At 38.7% G+C, this 14,033-nt stretch overlaps 1 long non-coding RNA gene across 3 annotated transcripts in view; it reads right to left on the minus strand.

Annotated features, from left to right (window-relative positions):
- Positions 1–2,593: 2,593 nt before the first annotated feature.
- The window catches only part of LOC141370169 (uncharacterized), a 24,293-nt gene continuing 12,853 nt past the window's right edge, over positions 2,594–14,033 (minus strand). Inside the window, exons 4-8 of one of the 3 annotated variants that reach the window (XR_012373997.1) lie at positions 9,022–9,107; positions 7,449–7,618; positions 5,291–5,503; positions 3,696–3,850; positions 2,594–3,593 (exon numbers count right to left, since the gene is read on the minus strand). This is a non-coding gene — a long non-coding RNA (uncharacterized lncRNA). The remainder of the gene's footprint in view (positions 3,594–3,695; positions 3,851–5,290; positions 5,504–7,448; positions 7,619–9,021; positions 9,108–14,033) is intronic. The other 2 variants (XR_012373996.1, XR_012373998.1) reach the window with 2 other exon arrangements.

Genomic DNA, 14,033 nt, shown 5'->3' on the forward strand with positions numbered 1-14,033 from the left:
AGGTAGGTTCCAGCTGGATGTTACCAAGTAGACTCTGGTAACACAGGAGTAATAGGTAAGGATCAGAGGAAACTACCTCAAGCATGGATTTTGAAGGCCTTCCAACTCTAGGATTTGGTGATTCTACGCCCTGAAAGAGAAAGGTAATATATGTTTACTAGATAGTGAATAGAACTTTCATTCACTTACCCTCCTGCATTCACATGTCAGCCCGTAGAAGCAGCTTTTTGTCTGTAGTTGTAGTAAAATGGCTTTTGGTTTCTTGGCCTGACTTAATCAAATTATTTCCAGTAATGTAACTTTATTTTGCAAGAGTTGGGGTATCAGATAGTCTGTCTTTCTCACGAGCTTCCTAAGCAAACTTCTACTCCATTTGCCTTTTATCGAGATTGTTTCATGTCATGGCTTGATTTCCCTCTCAACACACTGTAAGATCGAATGACCCTGCTCCTTGACTCTGGAGTCAAGGATTTACCAGAGAACGAAAAATATTTTCTAGAGAAACATGGTAGCTTCTCTCCATGATGTGTCTTCAGAGGTAATGGACGCCCTGAAAAATCTAGATGCTTCAGCCAAATGCTTAATGCCTTTGATGATCTGATACCATCTGATATTTCCATCCTCACTACCTAATTGTTCCGTACATGAACCTTGGGCTACAGTGAATCCAGACTATACAGTGATCCCCAAACCTCAGAGCTTAATTAATCTAGAAAATTTACTGAATATATATATATTTTATATACATATATATTACCTTTATTCCACACCTTTATCCATACCATTTCCTCTTCCAGCAGTAAATTTCTTCCATACTCTATTCACACTTTAAGACTGTGGTAGGTATGGTGCAGAAATGTCTTTCCAAACTCCCTTTCCTGGGAATTGCCAGGATCCACGCTACTATGCTAGGGCTGCTAAAAGAATAGGTAGGTGTAAGTTACAGTGATTTTATCATGTGTCCCCATCCCTACTCTCAGTTGAATAAATTGTGTAAACAGCTGACCCAAACTGGACCAATCAGATGCTTTTCCTGGGAATCTGGAATTAGCAGTCAGTTCAACACAGAACGTTATACGAAAGCCCATCTAGGGTCTATTCTTAAGTCAGTACCATGTCAACCCAAGGCCATGTGCCAAAGTTATGAAGGATCAAAAACCAGGAATAAGCAAAGAAAATTGGTTTGCCAAATGGAAGAGAGCATGCCTGTGAAATTATGCACAGAAGAATTATGACACCACTGAAAGAAAAAGGAGCGGTGGTCCTTGGCAGCTCCTGGGGGGCAGCTCCTGGGATGCAGCTCCGTTCCTCACTGTATCTCATTGATGTGAGAGCTTGGTCCTAAAAATAAACCTCCCTTTCAATTGGAATTAATTTGAGGGGAGTTCTGTCCCTTACAACCATTGAGTTTTGTCTTTAAAAAAACATCCTTGGGGCGCCTGGGTGGTGCAGTCGGTTAAGCATCTGACTCTTGGTTTCGGCTCTGGTGGTGATCTCAGGGTCATGAGATCGAGCCCTGCATCAGGCTCAGTGCTCAGCTCTGATTCTCTCTCCCTCTACCCCTCCCACTCGTGCTCTCTCTAAAATAAATAAATAGATCTTAAAACAAACAAACAAACAAACCACCTCACTCAGAGGACTCTTCCGTGATACTTTACTAAGTTGTCCCAACTGGAATGATTCTTGCCTTACTATGCTACCTTGTCTTGACCTGCCCACTTGTCTATTCTCATGGCCTTCTAGTCACTGCACCTCCTCCTGGAGGCTTAACCCCCAGCAAAGTCCTAGTGTAGATCGTGTTTTATTATCTCAAGAAACTGTCCTAGTTCAATCGCCTAGCACTGCTCTGATGGGAGTAAAAGTGGTGAGACTTGAGCTCTTTTCTATGACCAGACTTCTATCTTTGTTCTTGTTTTGATAATTCGGTATATGAGAGCCTACCATATTGATCTCATCCTGCCCTGCCCAGTCATTTTCTGAAACCACAGTTCTAAAGCAGGAGCTTTGACAGATCTCCCTAACCTTAGTAACTTTGTGGTGTTAAAGCAGTGGGCAGGAGAGGGGTGCTAGTATCTGGTAGGGCCCAGAAATGTTGGTAAACATCTTACCATGCACAGGATAGCCCCCCACAACAAAGAATCATCCAATCCAAAACGTGAATAATGTTGAAGCTGAGAAACCCTACTTTAGTACTGGGCAAATGACCTCGAGCAAACTACTGGACAACTCAAAGCTTTAGACTTTTCCTCCACAAACATACAGATATATTTCTTGCACAGTTATCACATTACTTAACATACTACCTTTGGAGCTTTTAGTACTTTGTCATAATTATGTTTGTACAATGAAAAAACTTAAATAATTATGCCATTATCTAACTGTTCCTTCCTTACTTAAGACTGAATAATAGGGGCACCTGGGTGGCTCAGTCGTTAAGCATCTGCCTTTGGCTCAGGTCATAATCTCAGGGTCCTGAGATTGAGCCCCTCATCGGGCTCCCTGCTTAGCGGAAAGCCTGCTTCTCCCTCTGCTTGTGTTCCCTCTCTCATTGTGTTTCTCTCTGTTAAATAAATAAATAAAATCTTAAAAAAAAAAGACTGAATAATAGACTACATTTTATTTATCCAGTCATCTGTCAATAGACACTTGGGTTGCTTCCACATTTTAGCTCTTGTGAATAATGCTGCTGTGAACATGGTTCTCCACATCCTCACTAACCCTTGTTATTTTGTTTGTTTGTTTTTTATAGTAGCCATCTTTGTGGGCAGGAGGGGGCATCTCACTGCAGCTTTGATCTGCATTTACCTCATGATTAGTGATGCTGAGCATCTTTACATGTGTTTATTGGCCATTCGAATACCTTCTTTAGAGAAATGTCTATTCAAGCCCATTTTTGAATTGGGTTGTTGGTTTTGTTGTTGAGCTTTAGGTGTTCTTTATATATTCTTAATATTAATCTTTCATCAGATATATAACTTGCAAATACTCTCTCCCAAACATTCTTTTGATTCTGTTAATACTGTCTATTGGCACACAAAAGTTTTTATTTTTATGAAGTCTGGTTTGTCTATTTTTTCTTTTATTGCCTGTGCGTTTGGTGTCACATCCAAGAAATCATTGCCAAATCCAACATTATGAAGCTTTTGTCATATGTTTTCTTCTGAGAGTTTTATAACTTATCCATGTCCTCCTCTCTTTTGTTTTCAGTGCCTTATTTTTCCAAATAAAGTCTGCAGACTAAAAATGTCCCAGGTAAAATACACACAGACGAACCACTCATCTCCAAAGCCTTGGCTACCCGGATATTCACATACATGGGTTAGGGTGTCACTTGCCGCAAGAAATAGAAGAACCATTTAACACAGGTACAGGGAAATGTGGGTATATTAGATAGGCTACAGGAATGGCTAAAAAATAAACCCCAAAATGTAAAGCTGTTCAAATGAACAAACGAATTCATGCTTTGCTTGTTCAACATCCAAAACAAATACTTCCAGTTGATGGCAGGCTCTCTTCAAAGTAATGATTCAAAAAACCAAAGCTTCTTCCTTCTTGTACCATCTTTAATAGGCTCCATGTCCATTTGCCTCCAGCTGGTGAAAGGGGACAAAGAATGGAGAAGCCATATTTGCTTCTTAACCACCTTGGTTTAAAAGTGACAAACATAACTACTTCTACTTCCAATGCCTAATTACCTGGCCCTTCCGTGATGCAGGTAGCCAGGAAATGAAGTCCCCGGTAGTAGAGCTGCTTGCCAGTAATTGCTCTATCCCTGCACTGTCCAATATGGTGGCCACCTGCCACACGAAGCTATGGAACACTTGGAATGTGCCTCATTCAAGTTGAGCTCCTGCGCCGTAAGTATAACATGCACACCAGATTTTGATACGACTTAGTTTGGAAAGAAGGATGCAAATATCCCACTGATAATTTTTATACTGATTACATATTGAAATGGCAATACCAGGGATAGATTGGACTAAATAAACTACACTGTTAAAATCAATTTCACCAGTTTCTTTTTACTCTTTTACCATACTTACTAGAAAATTTTAAATTACATACATGGCTTACATTCTATTTTTACTGGATAGCACTGCTAGGGAAATCAACCTCCTCTGTTACACAGATTATCTCACCGAATTAAGATACAGAGTAAATCTGGGCTGCCCACAGAACCGGAAGAAGAAATCTAAAAGCTCTGTGGAATTAAGATGTGTGCTCTCTTTTTTCCTTTCTTTCTCTTTCTCCCTCACTGGAACCACAAGGTCACTGGCTTCTGTCTGGATACCTTCTGATTTTACTCTTTTTTCTCTCTGTCTCTCTCTGTCTTTGTCTCTCTTTCTCTAGCTGTCTCTTTCATCCCTGCTCCAATCAGCTGCTGTCAGGAGGGTGAGGTCAAATGGCTTGCCTCCCATTTGCTAGAAGCAATGGGAGGTTCTCAGGAAGGGAACAGAGGTAGGTCAGACAGACTGACGTGTTTGCTCACGTCATTTAAAATGCATAAATGCTACATGAGCTTGGCAGCTGTCAACATTCCCCAGTTTTTACACTTAATAGATTATACTTGCTTTAAGGCCTTTAATAAGGACTCTGTGTTGAATAGATGACAAATTTTAATCCGAGGGTATACTATTTAATTCATGTCATCACCAAAGAAAAGAAGTAACTAATCTTTCTTTCTGGGGCTTGTACCAGTGCCCAGAAATAGTCAACCTCCCTGACAAGCCTTGAATTTTCAACAGTGTACTTTGGACCCAATGTATATTCATATAACATCATATAACATCAGGTCCACTTCATAGGATGAAGCTCATCAAACCATAAGCAGAAATTATATGAGGGTACAAAGTTAATAAATGGAGAATATACCCCAAAATATAATCTCCTATAGGGCTAGAACTTCTTTTTTTTTTTTTTTAAAGATTTTATTTATTTATTTGACAGAGAGAGAGAGAGCACAAGCAGGGGGAGTGGCAGGCAGAGGGAGAGGGAGAAGCAGGCTCCCTGCCGAGCAAGGATCCCGACGCAGGGCTCGATCCCAGGGCTAGAACTTCTTAATTTTAATGCCATTGTCCAGAGTTTAAGAAATGTCTCCAAGTAACCCCTGTTAGAATATATACATATATATTTTATATATATATTCTATATATATATACATACATATAGATAGATACATATAGATATAGATATATATGACCTATAGAGATTACCAGATGGTTCTATATTCTCAGGAAGCATTTATATGCCAGACATTGCCCTAAATTTATTATCACCAATAACAACTTACCAGAAATGGATTTTTCAGATTATTATCTTCCACCCAGCAAAACAAAAAAAAAGCAAAACAAAAACGGGTCCGTAAGTAATAGGATACAGGGTAGTAACAATTGTTAAAAGATGAGATTTGGTTAGCTTCAGAGTATGTCCAGGAAAGACAGGCTTTTGGCGGGCCCTGTAGAGGAACATGGGACACCATGGTGCAGGCTAGGCCCCTGGGCATCTGGGAAGACAGGGGAAGTAGGAGATGGTGCAGAAAGAGGGGACAGTGGTGTCACAAATACACATTTTGCTTCCATCTTCCCAATGGAACTTGAACTTAGACAATGATATTCTTTTTGCTAGAGGCTATGCACCTCAAAGTCAGTAGGACTCTCCTAAGTAAGTCCCTGAGGTTCTACAGGACTCACCTCAGTAAGTGGATGACCTACCAGCAATGAGGTGTTGTTTCCTGGGGCATTTTTAGGATACGGGGCAGGGCTGTCTCTAAGTTGAGTTGTTGAGAATGCATGCTTTGCTTTTCTGCCTCATCCAAAGCCTGCTCAGGGTCCAGTGGGTGTGTAGGTCCACCAGCACATTGAGCCAGGCCAACCGTCTCCCACTGAATTGATGATCTACCTCCTGCGAAGTCTAGCCTTTTCCTTGGGGGAATTCTCTTTCCTTTTTGCTGGGTAGAGATGGGGTGGAGCAAGCTTCTGTTAGCTCTCTTCCCTCTCAGCTTGGAATCTAGACAAATGCCTGAGGGGCATTTGCCAGGGAGGGGGATGAAATAATGTGATCAGCTTAGGTATCTTCCACAACTCGTCAATGGCTTTGAGGTCTACCCATAAATCTTGACTGAATCATTGGCCTTGCAATTTCTATAACAGATAGTACTTCTTAGCTCATGTTCTTTCTGGTACATGTTCTAGAAATTAAACATATATCTTGCACATACTCACAACATTTTATTAAAACCAGATTATTGGCACTAGGAGGACAGTGACCACTTCTACGTTACTGTCTTGTTTTTCCTAGCATCCTTAGACCTATCAACTGAATGAATGCATAAATGAACAAGGGAATTTACCTATCCTCTTGGTGTTGTCTATGTTGATTGTACATCTTTGTTACAGCCATTCTTTTAGGGAAAAATAAGGTCTTTGTTACTTTATTCTGTCTAGGAGAAAGCTGTATACGAGAACCACTGACTAAAAATTATTTGTTAATAAGCAACTGGGAAAAAAACACTTAGAAATTTTAGTTGTGGATGACAAATAACTGTTTCCTCTAAAGCATCAGCTCCTTTTGTTCTTTTGCTTTGTGAAAAGAAGTAAAACGGAGATCGCATAGAGATAATAAATAGTATTTGCACAGAACTCTACCATGTTAAAAAAGAACACTTTCCCATATCCTATTCCTTTTATTTTTAGAGGAAACGTCTCAGAAATAGAGCTGGCATTATCACCTGTATTATTACTAAAAGAGTAACACGGTTCCGATAGTTGTAATGTGGTCAAGGGAGCATGTCTCTGATGAAACCAGAGGGCTAGGCTCACTAATTATGATGCGCTACCTACTTTAACTGTGAAACCTGAATACAGAATTCTGCATATGGACTCTTAGGCTAAAACCTCAGATTGCAGCCAAAACCACATTTGTCTGACTCCTACACATCCCTCAGATCTCAGTTCAAATGTCTCTTCCTCAAGGAAGCCGTCCCTTTATTCAACAGGCTGGGTCAGTCTCCTTAACATATGGTCTCATAGTGTTAGGCAGGTTTCCTATGTGGTACTTAACACAGTTGTCTCTTATGAGCTTTTCTGTGGCATTATTTGATTATTGTCTTGTCTCCGTGGCCAGAAAGCATGCTGTTTACCAAGGTATTCCTGGAGCTTAGTACACAGTAAGCGTTCAATAAATACCATAGCATTAGTGAATAAAGAAACAAATGTTGAATTTTCAAAATGGAGTTTAAAGACCTAGAAGGCATTCAGAGAAAAGGTAAAAATATAAATTCGTTTTCAGAGAATTTGGATGGATGTTTATATTTCAGAAGAATTTTAAAAATTTAAATAAAGGTAGCAAAGAGGTAGAGTTCAATCAGTTATTACTAAATAACATTATTTCTGTAATTATATATGTACACAAAAAGACTATTTAAAACTTTAAAATCATTTAAGGGGCACCCGGGTGGCTCAGTCAGTTAAGCAGCCAACTCTTGAATTCGGCTCAGGTCATGATCTCAGGATCCTGGGATTGTGCCCTGTGTTGGGCCTCCATGCTCAGCAGGGAGTCCACTTGAGGATTCTCTCTCCCTCTGCATCTGGCCCTCCGCCCACTTGTGTTCTTTTTCTCTCTAAAATAAAGAAATTTTTTTTAAAAATAAATAAAAATAAAAACATTTAAAACACTTCTTGACATCCATAAATCAGTAATTCAAACTTATTTTTCAAAAACTTTATTTTATGCTTTCTTTATAAAGGTACAGGTTAAATGCTGAATTTCATTAATGTCTCCTCCCTAAGAGCCTGAGTATCCTATGCTTAAGAAAAAAATATTTGATTCATATTCTCTATAGCAATATGTTTTATTAAACTGATGCTGAGCAAGGAAGAAAATGGCTAGGAAATTTCAAGAAATAAAAATACTGTCCTAGTATATATGGATTCAATTTATAGGGAACTTCATCCTACCTCCTACTTTAAAAAGTTTTATAGGCCAGGAAGACATCTAAAATTAAAAAAAAAAAAAAAAGTTGACCAATGAAAGAAAGAGAGCCTACAGGTTTTTCCAACTCTGCTTGGTCCATAATAAAAACTAAGCATAGAAGTGAAGTGTAAGTCATTTAGGTGTGGAGAAAAACAGAAGCTAATAACAAAATATGTCTTATTAAAACTGTCAACATTTTAACGTGGAAGATTATGGTTATTTTCTTTCAGCATAAACACTGATAAAACATTTATAGAAAGATTATAATTTTCTTAATTTTTATATGCATATATATGTTGTGTTAAGATATCCTTTGACAAAGGGAAGAATACCTAAATGAGCAACTGCAAAAATGAAAAAAACAAACAAACAGGATTCTTTTTTTCAAAGGGAAACTCCTGAGACAATTTTCTTAATATAAAGACTCTGGTAATATGTAAATAGTGATTGAGATCTTTAAATAAGAGATTCAGAGCAAGCCCAGCCAGCCGTCTGTTTGGGGAGAACAAAAAGGTATGGAGATCAGGAATGTTACCAGAGTGAGAAATAAGCACATCTATAGACCTCTGAAGAATTGGCTTCCCTAAATATGAGTCTCTTCCCTGGTAAGCTATCATTTCCTACTCGTGTTATTTTAGCTTAACAGTAGAATTTTATCTTAATCAAAAGTTAAGTAGGCTTACTAAAATTCGTGAGTGTTTTGTTTTGGTAAATTCCATAGTTACTATGATGCTGATTCACAGGAGTCTGACATAAATGACACATAATGCTACAAAATTGAGTTTAAAACACACCGCTCTTCTATATTCTCATTCCCATTATAGAATAGAAAATCCAGTCTGATGCTGCTGTGTTACTGACACTTCAAATAAGATTTAATTAGTTTCTCTGACAAAGCAGTAAATCTTTAAATTAAAGAGTTCAGGAGTGCTTAGCCCCATAAATTCTCTAAGGAAATTTAAATAGGAATAAGTTTTAAACACATCTTTCTTGGTGCTTTCCATAAGGCAGCCAATGTTGGTCCTTGACAAATGGCAAGCATAAATATACCTTGAATCTGTAAAAGTCCATTCCAGACATTCGGTAAAATGAGGCTCCAATGTTAGGGAATTAGAAGTCAACTTCCAGAGAATGATCTAGACAAAACATCAATTAATAAATGTCAAATTATTCTATAACAATAGCCAATATTTACTAAGTGCTTACGAAATGCTATGGCCTGTTTTAAGTGCTTTACATGAATTGACTATTTCTTTAATCCCTCTATCAACCCTAGGTAGTTGGTGCTATTATAATTTCCATCTTAGAGATGAGGAAACAGGGGCATAACCAGGATGAGTGACTTCCTAAGAATACAGTGCTAGAGGATGTCTGTAGCAAAGGCTATGGATATGCCAACTATATCCCCTTGGACCTTATCAATGTAGTGCACACTGAGGCCTCAGGGCTAATTTCCAGGGCCTGCTGCAGCCCACCTTGTGCTATATGCAAGACAGGCCAGAAAATCCAGAGCTAGAATCTGCACTGACCCCTCCCAGGAGCCCTCAGTCAATGATGGGTTGGGATTTGGTATAAAATACCCCAGGCAGGTCCCTCACTCCTCAGGTAGGATAACTCAGAAACACAAGTGCTCTATTGGCTACTAAGAGTTCCCAAGGAGGATTAACCTTTTGCTATACACAGTCATAACTTGCTTGAAAATTCATTATTTCCTGGCTGTCTTCCCTCTCCTTTTTTCTTTCCTCAATCCTTACTAATGATTACTGGGATTACCTCCCAAGTAAACTATTTTCACTCATATCCTAATCTTAGACTCTGTTTCTGGGGGAACTCAAAATAAAAGAGAGGATTTGAACCCAGACATTCTGGCCACAGGGTCTATGTGTTTAATCACTACAACATACTGTTCATGCTCCCCAAAAATGGCATATGTTTTATAAAAAATGGCCTCAAGATATGATGGGAGAAAGAATCTTTGTTTTCATTTTGCATCCTAACTTCTTGTCAGGAACTGTGAAGTGTCTGAGATTTTATTCTCCTTGCCAGCAACCATGGCATGTCATGGTTTGATGAAGGCTGGCAGAAGACATGAGACTCCTGGGTCAGAGACAAGAGACTGTATTACACACAGCAAGAGCTAAAGAATTCACAAATGCACCGGGCTCCCAAGGTTCATTTCCCACCAGGCAACATGGACAAGCCCGGATAGATAATTTTATGTGCAGGGGGCACCTGGGTGGCTCAGTCAGTTAAGTGTCTGCCTTTGGTCAAGTCATGATCTTGGGGTCCCAGGATCGAGTTCCGCATCAAGCTCCTTGCTCAGCAGAGAGCCTGCTTCTCCCTCTGCCCCCCACCCCTGCTGGTACTCGCGCTCTTTCTCTCAAATAAATAAATAAAATCTTTCAAAAAATAAAAGATAACTGTGCATGCAGTGGATTGTGTTATGGGAGAAAACCACTGGGGTTAGGAACCCAAATTTTTTATAGTAGACAATCAGTATGCCTGCTTTTTGCTCAGAGACACCGTCTCTGTCTGTCAAGGCTAGTAGTTATACAAAAATTTTTGAAAAGATAGTCCATAGTAAAGCAATCAATACCTCACTTGAAAGGTATGCCAATATGCAAGAGATCCATGGAGAATTGTCTTCTATGTTTTGAAATAAAAAATAAAAGTTCATGGTTTCATCACACAATGGAAACATGACTATGCCTTACAGAAAATGGCAAAAACAAACAAATGACAAAGTTTTAAAAATTGTTTATTGTGTCTTTCTTATTTTTATTTCTTTTGCTGTCAAGTCCTAAAATGAGGGGTGGAAAACCATTTACCATGCTAATGGACACCAAAAGAAAGCTGGGGTGCCAATCCTTATATCAGACAAATTAGGTTTTAAACCAAAAACTATAATAAGAGATGAGGAAGAACACTATATCATACTTAAAGGGTGTATCCAACAAAAAGATCTAACAATTGTAAATATCTATGCCCCTAACATGGGAGCAGCCAATTGTATAAGCCAATTAATAACAAAAGCAAAGAAACACATCGACAACAATACAGTAATAGTGGGGGACTTTAACACCCCCCTCACTGAAATGGATAGATCATCTAAGCAAAAGATCAACAAGGAAATAAAGACTTTAAATGACACACTGGACCAAATGGACTTCACAGATATATTCAAAACATTCCATCCCAAAGCAACAGAATACACATTCTTCTCTACTTCCCATGGAACATTCTCCAGAATAGATCACATCCTAGGTCACAAATCAGGTCTCAATGGTACCAAAAGATTGGGATCATTCCCTGCATATTTTCAGACCACAATGCTTTAAAACTAGAACTCAATCACAAGAGGAAAGCTGGAAAGAACTCAAATACCTGGAGACTAAAGAGCACCCTGCTAAAGAATGAATGGGTCAAAATTCATGGAATTTTAAAAAATTAAAAAAAATTCATGGAAACCAATGAAAATGAAACCACAACTGTTCAAAATCTTTGGGATGCAGCAAAGGCAGTCCTAAGACGAAAGTATGTAGCAATACAAGCCTTTCTCAAGAAACAAGAATGGTCTCAAATCCACAACCTAACCCTACATCTAAAGGAGCTGGAGAAAGAACAGCAAATAAAGTCTAAACCCAGCAGGAGAAGAGAAATAATAAAGATCAGAGCAGAAATCAATGAAATAGAAACCAAAAGAACAGTAGAACAGATCAACGAAACTAGGAGCTGGGTCTTTGAAAGAATTAATAAGATTGATAAACCCCTGGCCAGACTTATTGAAAAGAAAAGAGAAAGGACCCAAATAAATAAAATCATGAATGAAAGAGGAGAGATCACAACCAACACCAAAGAAGTACAAACAATTATAAGAACATATTATGAGCAACTCTATGCCAGCATTTTAGATAATCTGGAAGAAATGGATGCATTCCTAGAGATGTATCAACTACCAAAACTGAATCAGGAAGAAATAGAAAACCTGAACAGACCTATAACCATTAAGGAAATTGAAGCACTTATCAAAAATCTCCCAACAAACAAAAGCCCAGGGCCAGATGGCTTCCCAGGGGAATTCGACCAAACATTTAAAGAAGAACTAATACCTATTCTTCTGAAATTGTTCCAAAAACAATAAATGGAAGGAAAAATTTCAAACTCATTTTATGAGGTCACCGTTACCGTGATCCCCAAACCAAAGACCCCATCAAAAAGGAGAATTACAGACCAATATCCTTGATGAACATGGATGCAAAAATTCTCACCAAAATACTAGCCACTAGGATCCAACAGTACATTAAATGGATTATTCACCACGACCAAGTGGGATTTATCCCTGGGCTGCAAGTTTGATTCAACATCCACAAATCAATCAATGTGATACAATACATTAATAAAAGAAAGAACAAGAACCATATGATCAGAAAATAGATGCAGAAAAAGCATTTGACAAAGTGCAACATCCTTTCATGATCAAAACACTTCAGAGTATAGGGATAGGGGGTACATACCTCAATATCATAAAAGCCATCTATGAAAAACCCACATGGAATATCATTCTCAATGGGGAAAAACTGATAGCTTTCCCCCTAAGGTCAGGAACACGGCAGTGATGTCCACTCTCACCACTGCTATGCCACATAGTATTAGAAGTCCTAGCCACAGCAATCAGACAACAAAAAGAAATCAAAGGCATCCAAATCGGCAAAGAGGAAGTCAAACTCTCACTCTTTGCAGATGATATGATACTTTATGTGGAAAACCCAAAAGACTCCACCCCAAGACTGCTAGAACTCATACAGGAATTCAGTAAATTGGCAGCGTATAAAATCAATGCACAGAAATCAGTTGCATTTCTATACACAAACAACAAGAGAGAAGAAAGAGAAATTAAGGAGTCGATCCATTTACAATTGCACCCAAAACCATAAGATACCTAGGAATAAATCTAACCGAAGAGGCAAAGGATCTGTACTCAGAAAACTATAAAATACTCATGAAAGAAATTGAGGAAGACACAAAGAAATGGAAAAACATTCCATGCTCACGGACTGGAAGAACAAACATTGTGAAGATGTCAATGCTACCTAGAGCAATCTACACATTCAATGCAATCCCTATCAAAATACCATCCACTTTTTTCAAAGAAATGGAACAAATAGTCCTAAAATTTGTATGGAACCAGAAAAGACCCCAAATAGCCAGAGGAATGTTGAAAAAGAAAAGCAAAGCTGGCAGCATCACAATTCCGGACTTCCAGCTCTATTACAAAGCTGTCATCATCAAGACAGTATGGTACTGGCACAAAAACAGACACATAGATCAATGGAACAGAACAAAGAGACCAGAAATGGACTCTCAACTCTGTGGTCAACTAATCTTCGACAAAGCAGGAAAGAACATCCAATGGAAAAAAGACAGTCTCTTCAACAAATGGTGTTGGGAAAATTGGACAGCCACATGCAGAAGAATGAAACTGAAACATTTCCTTACACCACACACAAAAATAGACTAAAAATGGTTGAAAAACCTAAATGTGAGACAGGAGTCCATCAAAATCTTAGAGGAGAACACGGGCAGCAACTTCTTCGACCTCAGCCGCAGCAACTTCTTCCTAGAAACATCACCCAAAGGCAAGGGAAGCAAGGGCAAAAATGAACTATTGGGACTTCATCAAGATAAAAAGCTTTTGCACAGCAAAAGAAACAGTCAACAAAACCAAAAGACAACTGACAGAATGGGAGAAGATATTTGCAAATGACATATCAGATAAAGGGCTAGTATCCAAAATCTATAAAGAACTTCTTAAACTCAACACCCGAAGAACAAATGATCCAACCAAGAAATGGGCAGAAGACATGAACATTTTTCCAAAGAAGACATCCAAATGGCCAACAGACACATGAAAAAGTGCTCAACATCGCTCGGCATCAGGGAAATCCAAATCAAAACCTAAGTGAGATACCACCTCACACCAGTCAGAATGGCTAAAATTAAGAAGTCAGGAAACAACAGATGTTGGTGGGGATGCGGAGAAAGGGGAACCCTCTTACACTGTT

This window comes from Callorhinus ursinus, unplaced genomic scaffold, assembly GCF_003265705.2.
Source record: "Callorhinus ursinus isolate GAN/ISIS: 27379988/994484 unplaced genomic scaffold, GSC_fseal_2.0 scaffold2, whole genome shotgun sequence".
In the NCBI taxonomy this organism is placed as follows: Eukaryota; Metazoa; Chordata; class Mammalia; order Carnivora; family Otariidae; genus Callorhinus; species Callorhinus ursinus.